The sequence below is a fragment of the Saccopteryx leptura genome, chromosome 8, assembly GCF_036850995.1.
Source record: "Saccopteryx leptura isolate mSacLep1 chromosome 8, mSacLep1_pri_phased_curated, whole genome shotgun sequence".
NCBI lineage: Eukaryota > Metazoa > Chordata > Mammalia > Chiroptera > Emballonuridae > Saccopteryx > Saccopteryx leptura.
The window spans coordinates 36,373,922-36,393,133 of NC_089510.1; the positions used below are offsets into that span (position 1 = coordinate 36,373,922).

Below are 19,212 nucleotides of genomic sequence, written 5' to 3' on the forward strand. Positions count from 1 at the left end.
TTTTAATGAGATGGTGTTCTCTCTTGCCTAAGAGACCGTTTCCAAAGAAATCCCAGTAAGGCAAAGTAGTGGCTAAAATAATTCAGGATAACTTTTTTTTTGGCACATTTATTTTACTAAATTGGTGCTTAACAGTCATTATTTTAAGTGCTTTTAGATAAAATGTGTATTTGGGGGTGGGGGGTGGTAGGGTTTCTCCTGCCTAAATAATTCAAGTTTTCTGTACTGATTTGTTTGATTAGTGCATGTTCTTCCTCAACAATCGAATGGCAAAATTCCTGCCATTACTTTATTTAAAAGAATCAACTGTTTTTAAGATAACAGTATCTGGAAGCATGGCCAGGTACATTCTCTGCACTGCAAAAGGGAGACAGGGGGAGTAGTCAGGAAGCTTGTAGGTGGGAAGGGTTTCCTGTTTCCAGGCAACAGCGAGGAGCTACAGAGGGAAAGCAACTTGAATATCAATTCATTCAGGAGAGGACATTTTACCACATTGCCTTCTAGCCTGTGGGGACACAGACTTGATTCTGGAAGAGAGGGTGGGGTTTAAACCTCATTTGTCAGGGGGTCAAGTTATTGTAAACCAATTTCTCATCAGATTTTATGTCCACAAAAATAATAATAGTAGTAATAATAACAACATCCTAGTAGCCAGGTTAGAATTTTAGTGTTTTGAAAACAGTAGCACCTGCCTGTTTGCCTCCTTCCTCATTTTCTAGAAGCACGGGCTTCCTGTGGCTTTATGTCCCCATCCGTCTGCTTAGAGAAAGGAGGAGCTCATGGCCTTCCAGCCCACTCCTCCCCACCTGCCCCCATCTGCAGGAAGGAGAGAGAAGCAGGGCACATTGGGCACCCTGGGAGGTGCTCCCTCCTCCGGTGGAGGCAACCAGAGGCTCACCACGAGCAGATGAGGGAAGCCCTCCTGCTTCCTGGGCCATGCGTGCGCGTGCGCGCGTGCGCGCGCTAGTCATCTGCTTGTGACATTTCCCCAGTCCTATGAAACGGAGGAGAGGCGGATTTGGAAGAGTGGAAGAAGCATTCGCAGGAGGCAGCTACCTGATGGGGTTAATCTTGAGGCTTTTGAGATACTAAGGAAGGTGGTTGTTTAAATATTGCCCCCCCCCTCCGAGTTTTTGTAAATGATACAGAAACTCCGTGGACCCTCAAGGACCCTCTTGTTCTATACTCCAGTCCTGGAGTGCATGGGCAGTTGTCAAGTTTACAGAGCAGTGGGAAACCAGAGAAGGATTACACATGCTAACAGTCGTTTTTGTAGAACGCATGCGTTCTCATTCTTTGCTTTCATACTGTGTTCCTTCTAGAGCAGCGATTTTCAACCGGTGTGCCGCAAGAATTTTGAGAACATCCAAGACCTGACTATTTAGTCAGGGGCACTGACCTCTTTTCTTTTAGGTTGTCAAATAAAAAAAATGACAACAGCCAACACAACAATAGCCATCTGGTGTGAATGAATCAAAATTATACCTATTTTTTTGGTCAGATCAGCAAAAAATGTATGTTTTGGTGTGATGCAGAATTTTAATAATTAATGTGTGCCATGAGATGAAAATTGAAAATCGCTGCTCTAGAGTTGTTGAGGTGAGCTACTTTTCCTTTAATATCTGCTTTGCATTGTTTCATTATACTACTTATGTTTAAGAGTGTTCTTCAAGCCTGACCAGGCGGTGGCGCAGTGGATAAAGCGTTGGACTGGGATGCCGAGGACCCAGGTTCGAGACCCTGAGGTTGCCAGCTTGAGCGTAGGCTCATCTGGTTTGAGCAAAAGCTCACCAGCTTGGACCCAAGGTCGCTGGCTCAAGCAAGGGGTTACTCGGCCTGCTGAAGGCCCGCGGTCAAGGCACATATGAGAAAGCAATCAATGAACAACTAAGGTGTCACAGTGAGCAATGAAAAACTAATGATTGATGCTTCTCATCTCTCCGTTCCTGTCTGTCTATCCCTCTCTCTGATTCTCTCTCTGTCGCTGTAAAAAAAAAAAAAAGAGTTTTCTTCAAAATCTAAGTGAGATGCTAAGTCTTATAAAAGGGTGAGTAAGCACTTTGGTGGATCTTGCACGGGGATTTGTCCCCTGCTCAGACAAGAGGAGAAAAGCAGGTGCTGCTGTTTGAGGGCTGGTTTGGATGGGTTGTGGCGTTCTTTTTGGTCAGTCTGGAACCTCCATTAGTCACTTGTCCCGGGACTGTGGGTGCTGTACACCCTCTCATTGTTACAGGGCCACAGAAAGAGCTGAGCGGCTGCTTATGCAAACAGGCAGGATCCAGGCTTTAGAGTGGATCCTCCTCACCATGTGCCTGAGGATGAATCACCTCTTGAAGGGTCTCATCTGTCTCCTTATTGTCCTGTCTGGAAAGTCACATTATTTAAGTGTAACTCCTGAGAGCCTGGCAGGTCTTTTCAAACAAATGTTGACGGATGCTCCTGCAGTCCCTCCCATCTCAACAGATTTCTTTATGCTTCTTTTTACATAGACACTAAACCTATGTTGAGGGTGCCTCTTTTATGACCCAAGAGAAGAAATTAAAGGACTTGAATCCTCGCGGTTTCTGTAGTTTGTTCTTCCCCAGGTTGCGCAGCCAGCTTTTCGTCAGATGTTGACCCGTGTCCCTCGCTTTTCATCTGTCTTCCTTCTGTGCATGTGTTTTCAGTATCCTGTGGGACATTAAGAAAGGCCCTGTGGTGGATTATCTTTAATCTTACTATCATTTTCTATAGAATTAATTTTTAAATCTAGTTTTAAGAACATGACTTGGCAAGTTCTGGTATATATTAATGGCAGTGGATTTTTTTTTCCCCATGCAACTTTGGATTGTACTTGGAGAATCTCATTTAAATCAGTGCAACAGATTTTAAAAAGCCAATAATCTTTTATGTAAAATCCGAGTTACTTATGGCATTTAGATAGGCAGTTAATTCTGTCTGGTTCACTTTCACCACTTGATATCAGTTACAGAGTTTAATTTCAGATATAGGAAGTTATGAAAATTAATGTAATAAAAATAGACTATGCACCATGCATTTTTTTTAAAAGGATAAAACAAAGAGTTTAGTTTACTAGGATTTGATGTTGGCTGTTTATCTAGCTTTTAAAGAAATTGCTTCTGTTTTGCTAGCATTTTGGACAGAAGATAAATCTAAGTCCAAAAGTTTTTCGTTGTTAATTTTTTTCTTATTCTCATTATTCTCTTTCAACATTGTCATCTTGCAATTTTTTTGAATGTTCAATACTGTTATCTTCTACCAGCACACTCATATGATAATATATATTAACAATTTGTTTTATTTTCCTGAAGATTCAAAAGTAAAATTTCCATGTGGAATTCAATTAATAAAAAAATTGTCTTTTGATGTCAGACTCATTAAACTTTAGCTTCATTCTTAATAGGTAAAGACTTACCAAAAATGTGACTGATAAAAAAAAATGTGACTGATATATAGGTATGCTATCAGAATATAATAATCTTATGATTTAGAAATATTAAATGGTCATTGTTTTTAATGAGATACTAAGTTTCACAGTTTTAATCTTCCTTAATTATACAAATAAATGTTCACAGAAGACCTAAAGTCTACCTTATATCTGGTCTGAGGCTAACCTTTGTAAATTGTTATTCAAAAGTGAATTTTGAATGAGTTTGCTTAAAGAACAATCTATATTTAACTAATGGCAAATTTAAATCACATGTCTAATTTTTCGTAGAAGCTGCTTGTTTTGCCTTAAAATATCTTTAGTCGTACTTATTGAGCTTTTATAATCACACTGTAGTTCTGAAGTATGGGCTGGATAAAAGAAACTTAAGTAAGACCTTTCCCCTACATCCTGGGAAAGGAGTAGTCTGTTCCCCGTTCGGTGATACGGGCCAGTCTCTCTCAGGATTCCCAATCTCAGTAACTCCACTTCCGTGACCCGTGGCCTGTGTCCTGCTCCTGTCGAGTTTACAGTGAAAGGGTCCTTCCTAGTTCTGCACTCTAGTTCATGCAGGGCCTCACCATGCTTTGCACAACTAGACAGGTAATAATTGTGGAATTGTGCCAAGATTTGTAAAAAGTAACTTGGAGAGTAGAATTACATGACAGATTATAACCAGTGTTTTGCTAATTGGTGTCCGTTCTGGGCCTGAACTGATGTTCAGTTTTTATACAGTGCTTGTGTCCTTGGTATTTAATATCCTTGAGTTGGCTGTTTACTTTGCAAGTCGGAATTTAAGATAAGAAAACTTATTGAAGTTATAGATAAAGAATACAATTTATCAGCAATAGGGCTGACTTTATAGGATTTATTAAGTTAATTCTCAGTCATGGACTCTGTCCTCTAAGGAATAAGTTGTATGATATTTTTTAGAAGAGATTTATGGTATATTATTACTACTACTAAAACATTTTAAATAGAATTTAGATTTATCAATTTGTAGACAGAATTACTCTATAGTGGCATAACGTAGACAACTGTATTGCAAAGATTTAGGCAGAACAATAATTTGTTAGGGTATCAGATATTTTGGCAAACTTTCTGTTTAGTAAAATATTCATACTAACCTGGTAGAAATATTTTTAAAGTACATTCTATAGTTAGCAAATATTTTGCAGAACTGTTTTATGCTTTTAAAAACATTTGGCCAAAATTTGTACAGTTTTTATTTTTAGTCTTTTTAGCACACATATGGCATATATGGAAACTTTTTTACACAGTCTTCCTCCCCCCACAAATTCATATCTTTTGACCACTGTTACCCATCTGTTTTATATCCCAGTATCCAAACAGTGTTTATAGGACACAGTGTTTATAAGGATTTTCTTTAAGTATTGAAATTATCTTTGTAGTTGAGAATTTCTTAATCTGCCTTTTAAGTAGTCATCTTAAAAAACACAGAGCCATTCAAATGCCAAGTAATACTAGTTTTAGGACAGCTTACAGAGGTAAATTTCAGCAAAGAAGAGTCTCTTTTCCCAGTTTTTAAATTTATTTTCCTGTTTCTTTTTCATTTTAAGTGGACACTTTGCTCATGAGTGTGTTAATAGTATTATTACTGTGTTATTACCTTACCAGTATTTTTCTTCCTCAAAGCTGTTGGCATAGAACTAAGGTGGTACTTCCTGTGCTAATGTTTTATTGCTAGGATCATAATGTACCAGTTAAAGTATAATGCTTGTGAGTTTAAGCTATAGAAACTTTCTTAAAACAGTTTTTAACTTTTAAAAAACTTGTCTAAATTTTTAACTTTTCAATGATATATTTTCTTGACTTGCTAAATAGAATTTAACAAACATGAATTTTTACCTTTTTTGATAATTCCAAATTGTTACTGCTCTTAGGATTAAGAGGATAGTGTACGTATGGGGTATAAAGGTATATCGCGCTTTTGGCTTCCCTGTAAATGAATGCTCTCCGTTGCTGTTCTTAAAGAATGAGCTGCGCTTTCTTCCTATTCTCTTTCCTTATACTGTCCCCCTTTTGCCTCTTCTCAAGTTTGCTAGCCGCCTAGTTCCATGACTTGCTACTAGATAATGAAGCACATTGCAACAGGGATCCAGAATAAAAACCCTGATCAACATGTTGTGAAGCGTAAGGCCTGCCTTAAATGTATGGGACTTGTGAGGTGTTAATAAAAACAAATCCTGGCTATTCAGAAGACTTTTGATGTTTTTCACACTTACCATCTTTTGCATTTGAGTAAACTTCTCAGAAGTGGATTTTGTGATTAACTGGAATGTGTTAGGTTTCCTGGTCTATTAAATTTTCCCAAGTTTTGGGAAGGACCTCTAAGGTCAGCTACTCAACCACTCGTTTTATAAATGAGGAGACAGAGCATAAATGATTTGCGCCTCATTACCAACAGCACAGGATACTAGAATTTTGGAGTAATTAATGCTGCGTTTATCATTTTAAGAGCAAACTGAGCCATTAAGAATAGTTTTAAATGTTAATTCAGGTTTAAGAAATGTTTATCCTAATACATTTATGGTTTTCTTTGTTAAAATCTGTGTTCTGCTGAGCCTGAGTGGATGAATGATTCTGCAAAACCAGTCTTCAGTTTTGATTTCTGAAACTATTTTTTTATAGGACTGTTTTATATTTTTAAAATGCCAGTATTTTTAACCTTCAGGATAAATGTACTTTAAATTTTACATAGTCTCGCTAATATTATTAGTTCTTCTAAAGTTCAACTAATTTTACGGTTTGTTTTTTTAACATCTATAAATGAAATTATGCATATGATGCTATTCTTTAATTTTACACTTTTAGAATCAAAGTCAATAGTTTCCAGTTTAGTTTGTGAAACTCATTCCTCCTGTCTTCACTCCCTCCTTTCCTTCTTTCTTTCTGTCTTCCCTTCAGATGTTCATGTACAGAAAGCTATGTGCTGGGTACCAGGATCATAGCCCCGACCCTGCATTCTACTGAGGGCAGTGGACATCAAATAATTACTCATGCAGTTCTTTTAATTCAAATGATCACAAATGCTCGAAAGCCAAACAATGGAGTAATAAGAGAATTATAAGTGGGACACTGACCGAACCTGTGAGAGCAGGGCGGGCTTCTTTGAGGAAGTGATGTTTCAGTTGAAATCTTAACTCACAGGCCTTTGGGAGGCAGAAATGCAGAGTATAGGAAGGAAGCCGGAAAGAAGGCAGGTGGAGAGGCATCAGTCACTACAGGACAGGAAGACTGGCCAGGGAAGCAGGAGAAAAACCGGGAGAGTGTCAAGTCAGTAACTCAGCTGAGAAACTCAGAAGGTGAGGTTGTAAACCCACTGTTGCACTTAGCGATGTTCAGGCCCTGGGCGATCCTCTGGAGAGTCTTTTTTTTTTTTTTTTTTTTTTGTATTTTTCTGAAGCTGGAAACGGGGAGAGACAGTCAGACAAACTCCTGCATGCGCCCGACCGGGATCCACCCGGCACGCCCACCAGGGGCGACGCTCTGCCCACCAGGGGGCGATGCTCTGCTCCTCCGGGGCGTCGCTCTGCCCTGACCAGAGCCACTCTAGCGCCTGGGGCAGAGGCCAAGGAGCCATCCCCAGCGCCCGGGCCATCTTTGCTCCAATGGAGCCTTGGCTGCAGGAGGGGAAGAGAGAGACAGAGAGGAAGGAGGGGGGTGGAGAAGCAAATGGGCGCTTCTCCTGTGTGCCCTGGCCGGGAATCAAACCCGGGTCCCCCACACGCCAGGCCGACGCTCTACCACTGAGCAAACCGGCCAGGGCCTGGAGAGTCGTTTTTGAGAAACGGAGGGGCGAGCACCTGCGTCCTAGTGATGTGAGGAGCAAGTAGGAAGGGAGAGAAAGGTGATAGTTGCTATTGACAAATGTTTTAAAAAGTTTAACTGGGGGAGGGGGAAGAGAGAGAGGATAGTACCTGGAAATGGAATTAGGAGCTAAGATAAATAGGATATATTTTTATGTCCAAGTCGGAAAAAATAGCTTAATTTCTTAAAAGGTCAGTACTACATATATGAAAACTAGTACAGATAAAAAGTCTTTATTCGCCTGACCTGTGGTGGCGCAGTGGATAAAGCATCGACCTGGAAATGCTGAGGTCGCCAGTTCAAAACCCTGGGCTTGCCTGGTCAAGGCACATATGGGAGTTGATGCTTCCAGCTCCTCCCCCCTTCTCTCTCTCTGTGTCTCCTCTCTCTCTCCCTCTCTGTCTCTCCCTCTCCTCTCTAAAAAAAATGAATAAATAAATAATAAAAAAAAAAAAAAAAAAAAAAAAAAGCCTGATCAGGCGGTGGCGCAGTGGATAGAGCATTGGAAAAAAAAAAAAAAAAAGTCTTTATTCCATTTTTTTGTGATTTCTTTTCCAGTTCTGGGGCTTTTTATCTAACTCAATTTGCAAAAGTACAATTCTGTTTCTTTTTTATGATCTTTTATTTTCTTTGGAAAATGTTTTATCAAAATATATATTTCTTAGTGATGCTAAATTGGCATGAGCCACTTGAAATAATAAGGAAAATATTTCCAGAACAGGAAACCTCTGTTTTATATATATATATATGATTTTCCAGGTTACAAAAAAAGGAACTTATTTTAATTATGTTATTAAAACACAGTAGAATAGTGCAGGAAAACAAGATATTAGGTTATAGTATATGTATTTACTTCACAAAGAAGGTCAGGAATACCTAAACTAAGAGGTTCCTGAATCTTCATATTTCAATCTGCAATTACTCTTATAGGTTAGGGTCACACTTCCTAATTTTTGGACATTTTTGTGGAAGAACAATAAGATATCAAGTGTCAGATGTGTTTTCTGATGCTCTTTCATATGACTTTAATGTTGAGCAAATGTTCTTATTTTAAGAAAACCCAATGCAAAATCAGAAGTTCATAACAGAGGGTAATTATTTAACCAAAATAACTTATCCACATGGTTCTTTTTAAAAATCATAATCTGCTATTTGAAAGAATTTATTTGAATAATTTACTTATATATTATTAACTATTTTCCACCAGGGAACTATAGCTAATAGGCAGAGAAATTTAAGGGTATAAAACTTTAAGAATCACTAGCACTTAAATATTAGTCAGGAATGAACACTGGTTCAAGTATTCAGTTTGTTGTACAATACATGCCCATACTACAAATATACATGGACTCATTCCTTGAGAGATACCCTACTTCTGCTTTGTAAAATCTAGGTTTTTTGAACTTGAGTCAAGTAATGGACATATCCTCAGGGGTTAGCTGGTTCCTTTTTTTTTTTTTTTCTTCATTTTTCCGAAGCTGGAAACGGGGAGGCAGTCAGACAGACTCCCGCATGCGCCCGACTGGGATCCACCCCGCATGCCCACCAGGGGGCGATGCTTTGTCCCTCTGGGGCGTCACTCTGTTGCGTCCAGAGCCATTCTAGCGCCTGAGGCAGAGGCCACAGAGCCATCCCCATTGCCGGAGCCATCCCCGCTCCAATGGAGCCTCGCTGCGGGAGGAGAAGAGAGAGACAGAGAGGAAGGAGAGGGGGAGGGGTGGAGAAGCAAATGGGCGCCTCTCCTGTGTGCCCTGGCTGGGAATCGAACCCGGGACTCTTGCACACCAGGCCAACGCTCCACCTCTGAGCCAACCGGCCAGGGCCAGCTGGTTCTTTTTTTTTTTTTTTTTTTTTTTTTTCATTTTTCTGAAGCTGGAAACGGGGAGAGACAGTCAGACAGACTCCCGCATGCGCCCGACCGGGATCCACCTGGCACGCCCACCAAGGGGCGATGCTCTGCCCACCAGGGGGCGATAATCTGCCCATCCTGGGTGTCGCCATGTTGCGACCAGCGCCACTCTAGCGCCTGAGGCAGAGGTCACAGAGCCATCCCCAGCGCCCGGCCATCTTTGCTCCAATGGAGCCTTGGCTGCGGGAGGGGAAGAGAGAGACAGAGAGGAAAGCGCGGCGGAGGGGTGGAGAAGCAAATGGGCGCTTCTCCTGTGTGCCCTGGCTGGGAATCGAACCCGGGTCCTCCGCAAGCTAGGGCCAGCTGGTTCTTAATGAACTTAATATACATATATATATATATATATTTATGTTTCCTGTAGCTGATAAACAAAAAAAGAAAAATCTATTTTTGGGGTGGCCCGATTAGGTAACTTATGATTGAGCATCGCTACTTAGAGATTTTCATCTCTAAGTTTGCATTGGTGTTTATGACACTGTTGACAAGTTAAAGTGTACCTAAAACAAACATCTTACTGTTAAAATCATATTTCTTAGACTGGGGTCCACAGAATTGTTTGTGAATTTGCTTTTGTTGTCAAGGCTAAACAAGTTTGAGAAACAGTGTTCCTGATCATGGCCTGTGATTATTGTGTCCAATGATTTAAACAAATGATTTCACACTGTTGAGGGCTTTGATAGTTTATCTTGCTTTATTTGAAAATATATTTCACCACTACTTCTGAATATTTTGAAATTTTTAAATATATTTTTTAAAAAGTTAAATTAGTTTTTCTAAGCTTTTGAGAATATAGTCCAAAATTGGAATGATTTGAATCTTGAAATTAAAAGTATTATGAGCTACATATTACTCTTCTAACAGTTCCTAAAGAATTGGTTGGCCCTGACCGGTTTGTTCAGTGGTACGAGTGTTCACCCAGTGTGTACATGTTTGCCCGGGAGCTGAGGATGGCTTCATGGCCTCTGCTTCGGGAGCTAAGAAGAGCTTGGTTGCTGAGCAGTGGAGCAATGCCCCAGATGGGTAGAGCATTGCCCCCTAGTGGGTGGATCCTGGTTGGGGCTCATACAGAAAGTTGTTTCTGCCTCCTTCTAAAATTACTTGGATTCCTTTTCACCTTTGCTGGGCAGGCCGGACCAACACAATTTGTAGGCTGTAGGCTCTTGATCCTCATCTTATTTGGGAGAACAACCTAGTTGGGGGAAGCAAAATATAGAGATAACATGGTTTAGTCACAGTTTGAGACAGTTGTTTGTTCACTCATTCATTCACTCATTCATTTTTGTATCCATCCATCTTCTTCATTTATATATGCATTAATTTTTTTTTTTTTTGCACTTTTCTGAAGCCGGAAACGGGGAGGCAATCAGACAGACTCCCGCATGCTCCCAACCGGGATCTACCCGGCATGCCCACCAGGGGGCGATGCTCTGCCCATCCCGGGCGTCGCTCTGTCACGACCAGAGCCACTCTAACGCCTGGGGCAGAGGCCAAGGAGCCATCCCCAGCGCCCTGGCCATCTTTGCTCCAATGGAGCCTTGGCTGCAGGAGGGGAAGAGAGAGACAGAGAGGAAGGAGAGGGGGAGGGGTAGAGAAGCAGATGGGTGCCTCTCCTGTGTGCCCTGGCCGGGAATCGAACCCGGGACCCCCGCACGCCAGGCCGACGCTCAACCACTGAGCCAACCGGCCAGGGCCTATATGTGCATTAATTTATTGATCACTGAAGTACCTGTGATGTTCCAGGCTTTAGACATAGATGGAATCCTTGCCTTCAGTAATTCAATTTTACAGCAAATTGTCAGAAAGCCAACCAGAAATAGCACAGAAGTCACCTTGTTTTCATAATACATATCACTGACAAATCATTGTTGCATTTTAAAAATAATTTTATATATTGATTTTAGAGAGAAGGAAGAGAGAGAGAGAGAGAGAGAGAGAGAGAGAGAGAGAGAGAGAGGGGCAGGGCAGGGAGGAGCAGGAGGCATCAACTTGTAGTTGCTTCTCATATGTGCCTCCACCAGGCAAGCCCAGGGTTTTGAACTCACGACCTTAGCATTCTGGTTGATGCTTTATCCACTGCACCATCAGAGGTCAGGCAAATTATTTTTGCATTTTTTTACTTGTTTATTATCTGTTCTTCTTATGTCAGTAGAATCTTGTCTATTCTCTTCCCCCTTTCTATCTCAGTGTTCACAGCAGTTCCTGGTATACAGTAGGTGTTAAGCAAATAATTATTGAATGATTTAAATGAATGAAGGTTCTGATTGTTCAGTAAGACTTTACGGAGGGGAGGGAACATGACTCAGATATTAAAAGGTGGTCAGGCATTGAGGAGGTAGAGAAAGGAGGAAGTGATTGACAGAAAGAAAGAGCTATATGTAAAACATGGTCACGAAGTAAGAGAAGGGGCCTGGAGCATGGAGGTTGAGGGTGGGGTGGAGGGGTAGCAAATGGGAGGATCAGTAAGGAAGCCAGCCAGGACTGAGTAGCCATTTTGTGTGGAGAGAAGCTAGGGGCTAGAAGTTATTGAATGAAATACAGATGGAAGGAGCAGAGGGAGGTGGCATAGCATTGCACTAATAATGCAACTTGGTTGCTAGAGTGGAATTACACATTTTGGGTTCAAATCTGAGTTTGCAACCAATAAACCAGGTAATTTGTGTTCAAGATGTTTAACTTCTCTGTGCCTGAATTTCCCAGTTTCAGTAAAAATAATAATAATAATAATAATAATAATAAAAATGTAAAAAAATTAGTCATTAAGATTATGTTCATCAATATTTTTCATAAAAGCAGGGAATGTTTGTACTGTTTTTCCTAAAACATACACGAGTGAAAAAGATCAGGATAAAAATTGAACATAGAGCACCTAGCACCTACTGAGGCGCCAGCTTTCGGGTTACAAAGAAAGAAAGAAAAGCGACTAGGAGTCAATATTGTCAACAGTAGTGTGATAATAGGTAATATTTATTTATTTTTATTTAAAAGGCACATATATTGTGTGCTCATGAGCATTCATGAAGGTGAGAAGTTAAATCTCCCAAATTAGTTAAGAAATAACATACGTGATGTTTACAAGGAACATCTGTGTTTTCAGAATTAGGAATGATGTGGGTTACACACACTTATGTTCATGTCTCCATTTACGCCCATGAAACTTCTATTTGGCCTTTTGACATATCCAGTTAGAACCTTTAGATATCATTTTATGTCATTTCACCTATTTTTAATGCAAGCTTGCTTTTAGTGGGGAACAGTGAGTAACCATTTTAGTTTATTATTTGAGCTCATTAATTATACTCAGTGAGTCAATATCTTTGGACATCTGCTATTTGACCATTATTTTCTTATGTTCTATGGACATAGATGAAGAAGTGTATTTGGTTCCTTAATCTTCTAAAGCTTGTAAAAGAACTAAGAAAACAAAGCTATTAGATAGAAGAGAGTAATTCGAGAATGGTTGAAATCAGAACAGTTTAATCCTGAATTCAGAACTATTCTTTGGGTTTCCTGCCTCCTAATCCAGTGGTCTGTCCCTTGCTTCCAGAGTGCCTCCTTGATCAAGTTACTTGGTCCTTCAGATAATTATTTAAAAACAAAAATATAACAGAGAAATGACTGCTGATTCATATACGCCAGCTGCTTCCAACTCATCAGCACTAGTTTAAGTGCTCAGATGACTCTTGGCACTGTTCCAAAAAATTCCACCAGAGGAAGCAGGAAAACCTAGCTGTTGACTTGGTTTCGAGCAGTGCCACATCGCAGTACTTTCTCAGAGTTTCAGAAGAGGATTGTGCTCTTTATGTTTCTCTGCGAAGAGACCAAGAGAGGGCAGTTGAACCTGACTATATAATAGTTCAAGTACAGAAACATCTCAGAATTTCTCAATCCATGTTTTGAGAAATTTGGCCTCCTTAATCACAGGAAAGGCACACTGATGTATTTAGAAAAAGGGCAAGATCTAGCAAAACAAAATTTGTTTTAAAAGTGTGATTTTCCCAGTTGGCTGGAGATTTCGGATCATGCTCCGTGAATTTGGATGAGGTTCTATATGCCTTTGTTTTAGTGCTTCCACCGTCCTGGGGTCTAATGTGTTCCTTCCATGTTTTACACCAGGTCCTTTTGTTTTTCTCCGGGAATATATGGCTTTACTTGTATAATACAGAGTTATGCAGTTTCAAGTATAAAGTATTTTCTTAAAGTGAACCTGTGTAAACACCGAAAATGTTTTTATAAATGACCATTCTGTGTGACCAGTTTTTTTTTTATTTTATTTTATTTATTGATTTGAGAGAGAGAGAGAGAGAGAAAGGCAGTGGGGAAACAGCAGGTATGTACCTTGACCAGGCAATCCCAGGGTTTCAAACGGGCAACCTCAGCGTTCTAAGTTGATGCTCCATCCACTGCACCACCACAGGTCAGGCTGTGGCACCAGTTTTAAGATGGTTTTACAAATCAAATAATTAGTTATATGCTTTATAATATGGTTAAACAGAAAATGATTTGTATGTGCATATATTTTTATATCAGTTTTCTAAGTCTTTCTCTCTCTTACTTTACCCAGCCTCTCTCACTTCTTCAGATCACTTTTAAGGTTAAGCTGTATCCACAGCACATCCTACCTACATAGTCTAATTCCTCCTTCTCCTTGACCATGCTGGGCTCTCTTGTCTCACATCTGCGAGCTTATTTATTATTCACTCCATCATCAAAAGCTACACCAATGGGCCTGAGACCCTCACTTGACTTTGGGACAGAGTGGGAATTAAGCTTTGGAGTGCTAGGTCAGGGGTTCCACTCATCAATAAGCACAGGTTGTGTGTGGTCCCAACAGAAGTCACAGCTTTGCCTGCGCCCGGAATTCTGGAAACTTAGACACTGACCTTCTATGACCTTGATTCCTTAACACTACACATAAATACCTCTAGCTTCCAGGCAATATCTACTCTTGAGAATCGGCCAATTTCCTAATGGTTAATGGCATTCGAGCTAGTTTTCCCATAGTCTTAAGGACAGAATCATAGATTAAGTATAGAATCACATCATTAGTTTTCAAGGTATATATACTTTCTCCTTGGCACTTCTAAATCCTAAAAAAAGCCTCCCCCCACCTTCTTTTTAAAACGATAACACCTATCTAAAGAAAAAAAGTGAACTTAGGTAATTTTCCAATGAGACCTCTAATGTTCTTCATTTTTCAGAGGACAGTGAAGAAAGTTATAAAAATAATGAAAGAGTGCAATGGATTAAAACCATGGTTAGAGAATTCAGAAGAGCAGGGCAAGTCCTAAAAGAGACTTAAAAGCACAGGCTTTAAGATACTGAAATAAGCAGTCAGCTGCTCGGTGGAGGTAGGAGAAAAAGGTGGCATTTTAGAAGCATGTAGAATCCCTCCCCCCAAGTTACATACTGCATTGGTGAACAAATATGTTTTCGAACTTTTCAGTATATGCCAAAGCATCTGATTTCAAGAAGACCGAGTTTAAATCTTGATTTTTCAGCTTATTAAGTAGGTGAGATGTTTGACCTCTCTCAATTTTGGTGAGAGAGGAATTATATTTAATTATAAATATAATTCTACTTTTTAAAATGTAGATTTTCATGAGTAAAAATTTTGAGGTATTATAGACCTATCTTAGATGTCTATGTAGCTAGAAGGCACTTGCTCTAAAACATTTGCAAATTATGACTTTCCAGTATGAAACTCTTAGATCTAGAGAGATGTTAGAATAAAATAGAGATAAACCTTTTCTTTGGAAAATTTACCAGATTAAAAAAAAACATGCATATATGTAAATAATGCTTTGTAATCCATTTTGAGAGAATGAATATGTCTACCAAATATGACATTTATTTTGTATGAAATTATAAAAACCAATGAATGTTACATGTGGCAGTAATTGTATGCACTTACAAGAAGACCCCAATCACATACTTAATCACATTTTATTTATATTGAATGGTCTTAGTAGTAATAGAAATATTTTCTTGAGGCAGACTACTGGATATCTGTATTTGAAATTTTTAGTAAGATTCATTAAAGTTAAAATCAAAATATTTATGTAGTAAAGAGAACCTGTAACTTGCTAATAAATTTACGCTTTTTAGGCTTTATAATCATTATGGTACAAAAAAATGCATTTTTTTTGGCATTGAACATATAACTTTAACTTGTAGATGTTTATGACCCTGGCTTTTTAATAAAAAGATTCACCCCTTTAAGAAGTTGCTAATATCCTAGTTTAGTGTAACTTTGTTATTTGGGAAAATCTGTCAGCCTGTCAGCCTGCAAAATGTAATCTACTTACTGTTCTTTTTATCTATCTTTCTCTTCTTAATGTTTTGGGTTAAAAAAGCATGTTAAGATCTTTAGGAGATTGCTGATTTTAGAAAATATCTTAAACTGATTTTTAGTTGAATAGCAGCCTTAGCATTAAATAATGTTCAACCTTAATGCGTCTTAGTGTCCAATAATGCAAGGAAATCTTAGGGAAATTTGAAACATTTAAGAATAGATCTTTACATACAACCTGAAGTTTGTTTTTTTTTTTTTTTTTTTTTTTTTTACAACCTGAAGTTTTAAAGTTTATTTATTTTGCTGTGTTTACTAGGACATTGGACCTCAGGTTTTATTCACAAAGGGGTGTGTGAAATTTTGGGGAGTCCCCAGTAACTTCTTCAAACAGGTATGTTTTCATTTATTAAGATAGTTATCAGCTTTGGCAAATTTCAATAATATTGGATGGTCATTGATTCTCAGTCTCCCTTCCTTATACATATACCTTAAAGGCCACCAATTTCTGTTATTTTATACCATATAATTTATGGAAGAGGCTTTAAAAAAAAATTCTAGATTAAGGTAAAACGTTGTCTTTTTCAAAGAGCTCCATCGGAAAAAAATAGAAGTATGATATTTTCAGGATTTTTAAATTATTTCTAACTATATTTAATTATAATTTTATACTTCTAGAAAGCAAATTATTTGATATTAGATGCTAACGTATTTTGCTAAATCTTTTAACACTCTTCTGGTAGTTCAAGGGTAATCTGCATTTGTCCTATGGGGGTTCTAATAGCAGTAATCAATTAATCAACCAATATACAAGTGTTTATCTGATACTGGCCTTGTTCTGGGAACTGTCCTGGATATTATGGGATAAATAAAGCCCCTTGAGCTAGTCAATAAATTTTAAGTGATCATGACCCTAAGTCATATATTTTGTCCAAAAACTGAGTACTGGGTATATATATGTTCAGCAAAGAGGGTATTGAACCATCATCCCAAAGGTGTTTTCTTTTTATTTCCTCAGAATTAGAATTAGTTACCCATTAAATTCTAATCACTTTTGGCGATTGAAGATTATCATTCTCTTAAGACAGCGGTTCTCAACCTGTGGGTCGCGACCCCAGCGGGGTCGCCTAAAGCCATCGGAAAATACATAATGCATATCAGGTATTTACATTCCGAATCATAACTGTAGCAGAATTACAGTTATGAAGTAGCCACCAAAATTATTTTTTGGTTTGGGGTCACCGCAACATGAGGAACTGTATTGCGGGGTCACGGCATTAGAAAGGTTGAGAACCACTGTCTTAAGAGATAGGCTTCCAGAGTAAGCCCGTTGGCAAAAGAAAATTCAGTCAAAAAACAGGCTTGAAAACTTTCAGCTAATCTTTTCTAACATTTATTGAGTGCAACACAGTGTACTAGCTGCTGGGATTGTGAAGATGAACAAAACATGAATCCTCTCTCTTCTGTGGGCTCCAAAAGGGTGATGGAGAAACCAGATCTGGAGTCACAAACGGGAGTCCTCAGTGCTCTCGCAGTGGCGTCTGCAGAGCGTTTGGGAGCTCACAGGCTGCAGCCGAACTCTGCCTGAAGGAAACGGGCAAACTGTGGTGTCCGTCAGTCTCTTTAAAAAGTAAAGAAAACAGACTTTAGCTTTAGACAAAAGCCACAGAAGAAAATAATGTAGATTAAAAGCCCAAAACGTAGCTATCCAAAGGAACTCTGAAATAACATTGCAGAATATATGATTTAAGATTTGCCAAAGGAATCGAACTTGCAGTGCAGGTAGTACTGTGCCCTGATACTTTGAGTCAAATGCTTTTTATTGTGCCTGTATCAGGTCATCAATGAAAGTTGATTAAAGTGATCGCATTTTCCCCCCAGGGTCAGATCATTGTTATGTAGACAGGGAGTAGACACCAAATTATAGCATAGGCCAGGTTTTGGACATTTTTATTTTTAGTATTCCTTTAGGCACCTGATAAAATTGTATAAATATGTTTGTTTTTCTTAGGTGAGGCCCCCTCCCCAATTCTCTGTCTAGTAGCTGATTTCTTTCCCCATGTTTCCAATTTCAGGCCACCATTTAGTTTCTCCATTCTGCTGCACATTATTCTCTTCCAGGGAACAGCTTCTTTCTTGACTTCTTCCCTGAAGCCCTTACTCCTGTCAGTCTCACTTCGTCAGATTCTCCGCTCTTTCTGTCTCATCGCTGGGGTGCATCATAGACTCTAGGCCCTCTAGGCTAACGACAGAGAAGACTGATGGTGGAGGTGGAGACGATGATGGTGGCGGTGCTGAGAGTAAGGGTGGTGCTATCATTATAATCCTTCCCAGGGAGTTTATACAACAGCTCGGAGCTCGAGCCGCGGAGTGGGGCTGCTCAGGCTCAGTGCCAGCCTTTTCCACCTCTTAGCTCTGAGACCTACGCGGATTGTGTTACCTCTCCGACAAAGTCCTTCCTCATCCTTAAAACAGGAATGATAATAATAGCATCTATTATGCTATAGGATTATTGGGAGAATTAGATGAATTAAGAGATGTCACATAATAAGAGCTCAAAAATGTTAGTTATTATTTAGTAGACGCAAGCTTGTAACTGGCGCAGTGCTGAGGATATTCTCTCTTACATCCCAACAACAGCCTTGTAGGTACTGTTATTATCTTTTACAGCTGAGGAAATTGAGGCTTAGCAAAGTTAAATAGCTTGCTCAGGGTCACATGGTCTGGATTCAAACTCAGACCTGTGTGATTCCAGAATGCCTTTGGACTGCCACCCGATGCCCTCTGGGGATGGCGGAGCAGCGGGAATGCTTCCGCAGCTCACTGCAGTCGTCCCAGCTGTTTCCCCAGGCCGAGCCCGTGCCCTAGGGAGCCGCGCTGGACCATCCCACTGCAGGACTGAGTTCCGGTTCTGGCTTTCCGTGCCTGCCTTTTGATTTTGAGCAGGTCACTGAAGTACTTTTGAGGCCCAGAAGCATAATCAGTAGCCTGTAAATCACAGTATTGTTGCTTAAAAGGTCAAGTGAGACTATAATACTAATAACCACATAATAATTCATGGAAGAGAATAAAGTGCCTAGCTTACCATATGGATATTTTAAATAAGACAGAACAGGTAATATCAGTTAACTTTTTAAAACCTTAACTCCCCTTTGCGGTTTTTTGAATTTTATTTGCTACTTTGGAAAGTGAGAGGTTTATTTCTGGGAATGAGTCTAAGGTAGTAGATGTAACTATCAATAGATTGGCCTGGCAGCTGAAGCTTTGGACTACCAATCACTGTAAGTAAAAACATTTAGTAAGCAAGTAATAAAAATAACATGTAGCTATGTGTTGGTGGTTGGGTAGGGGATGGATTTGATACTAAAGAGAATCACATCTGAAAAACGTTAGGTCTTCCTTTCTGTGAATCTTTTGGTATAGCAGACTGAGGTTTTGGATAGAACATAATAGACAGCTATATCTTTCTATACATTACTCAGCCATCAATCAAGCAGTCTCAGTGATCCAGAATCCATATGACCTCTGTAGAAGACACACATCCCTTAAATCCTATTTAAGAATTAAACAAACCGATCTAATTAGCTTTCGGGCTGATTTCCACACCTGTAGTGGTTCGAATAGAGAGGAGAGCTTCACGCAGGCAGTCACCGGCGAAAAGTGAGAGGAGGAGCCTGTCCCAAAGGGGGAAGAAACCCACAGCATGTTTTCTTGGCATGGACTCTTTAAGAAAAAAAGCAGGTTCACTTCTGTGAA

The 19,212-nt window shown here is 39.5% G+C and overlaps 1 protein-coding gene across 11 annotated transcripts in view; it reads left to right on the forward strand.

Annotated features, from left to right (window-relative positions):
- The window catches only part of BBX (BBX high mobility group box domain containing), a 290,697-nt gene that overhangs the window by 61,724 nt on the left and 209,761 nt on the right, over positions 1-19,212 (forward strand). For 2 of the 11 annotated variants that reach the window (XM_066347880.1, XM_066347882.1), the window contains exon 3: positions 15,776-15,850. The exons of the other annotated variants lie outside the window; for them this stretch is intronic. The gene's annotated coding sequence lies outside the window, so the exon portion shown is untranslated. The remainder of the gene's footprint in view (positions 1-15,775; positions 15,851-19,212) is intronic. 11 annotated transcript variants of the gene reach the window in all.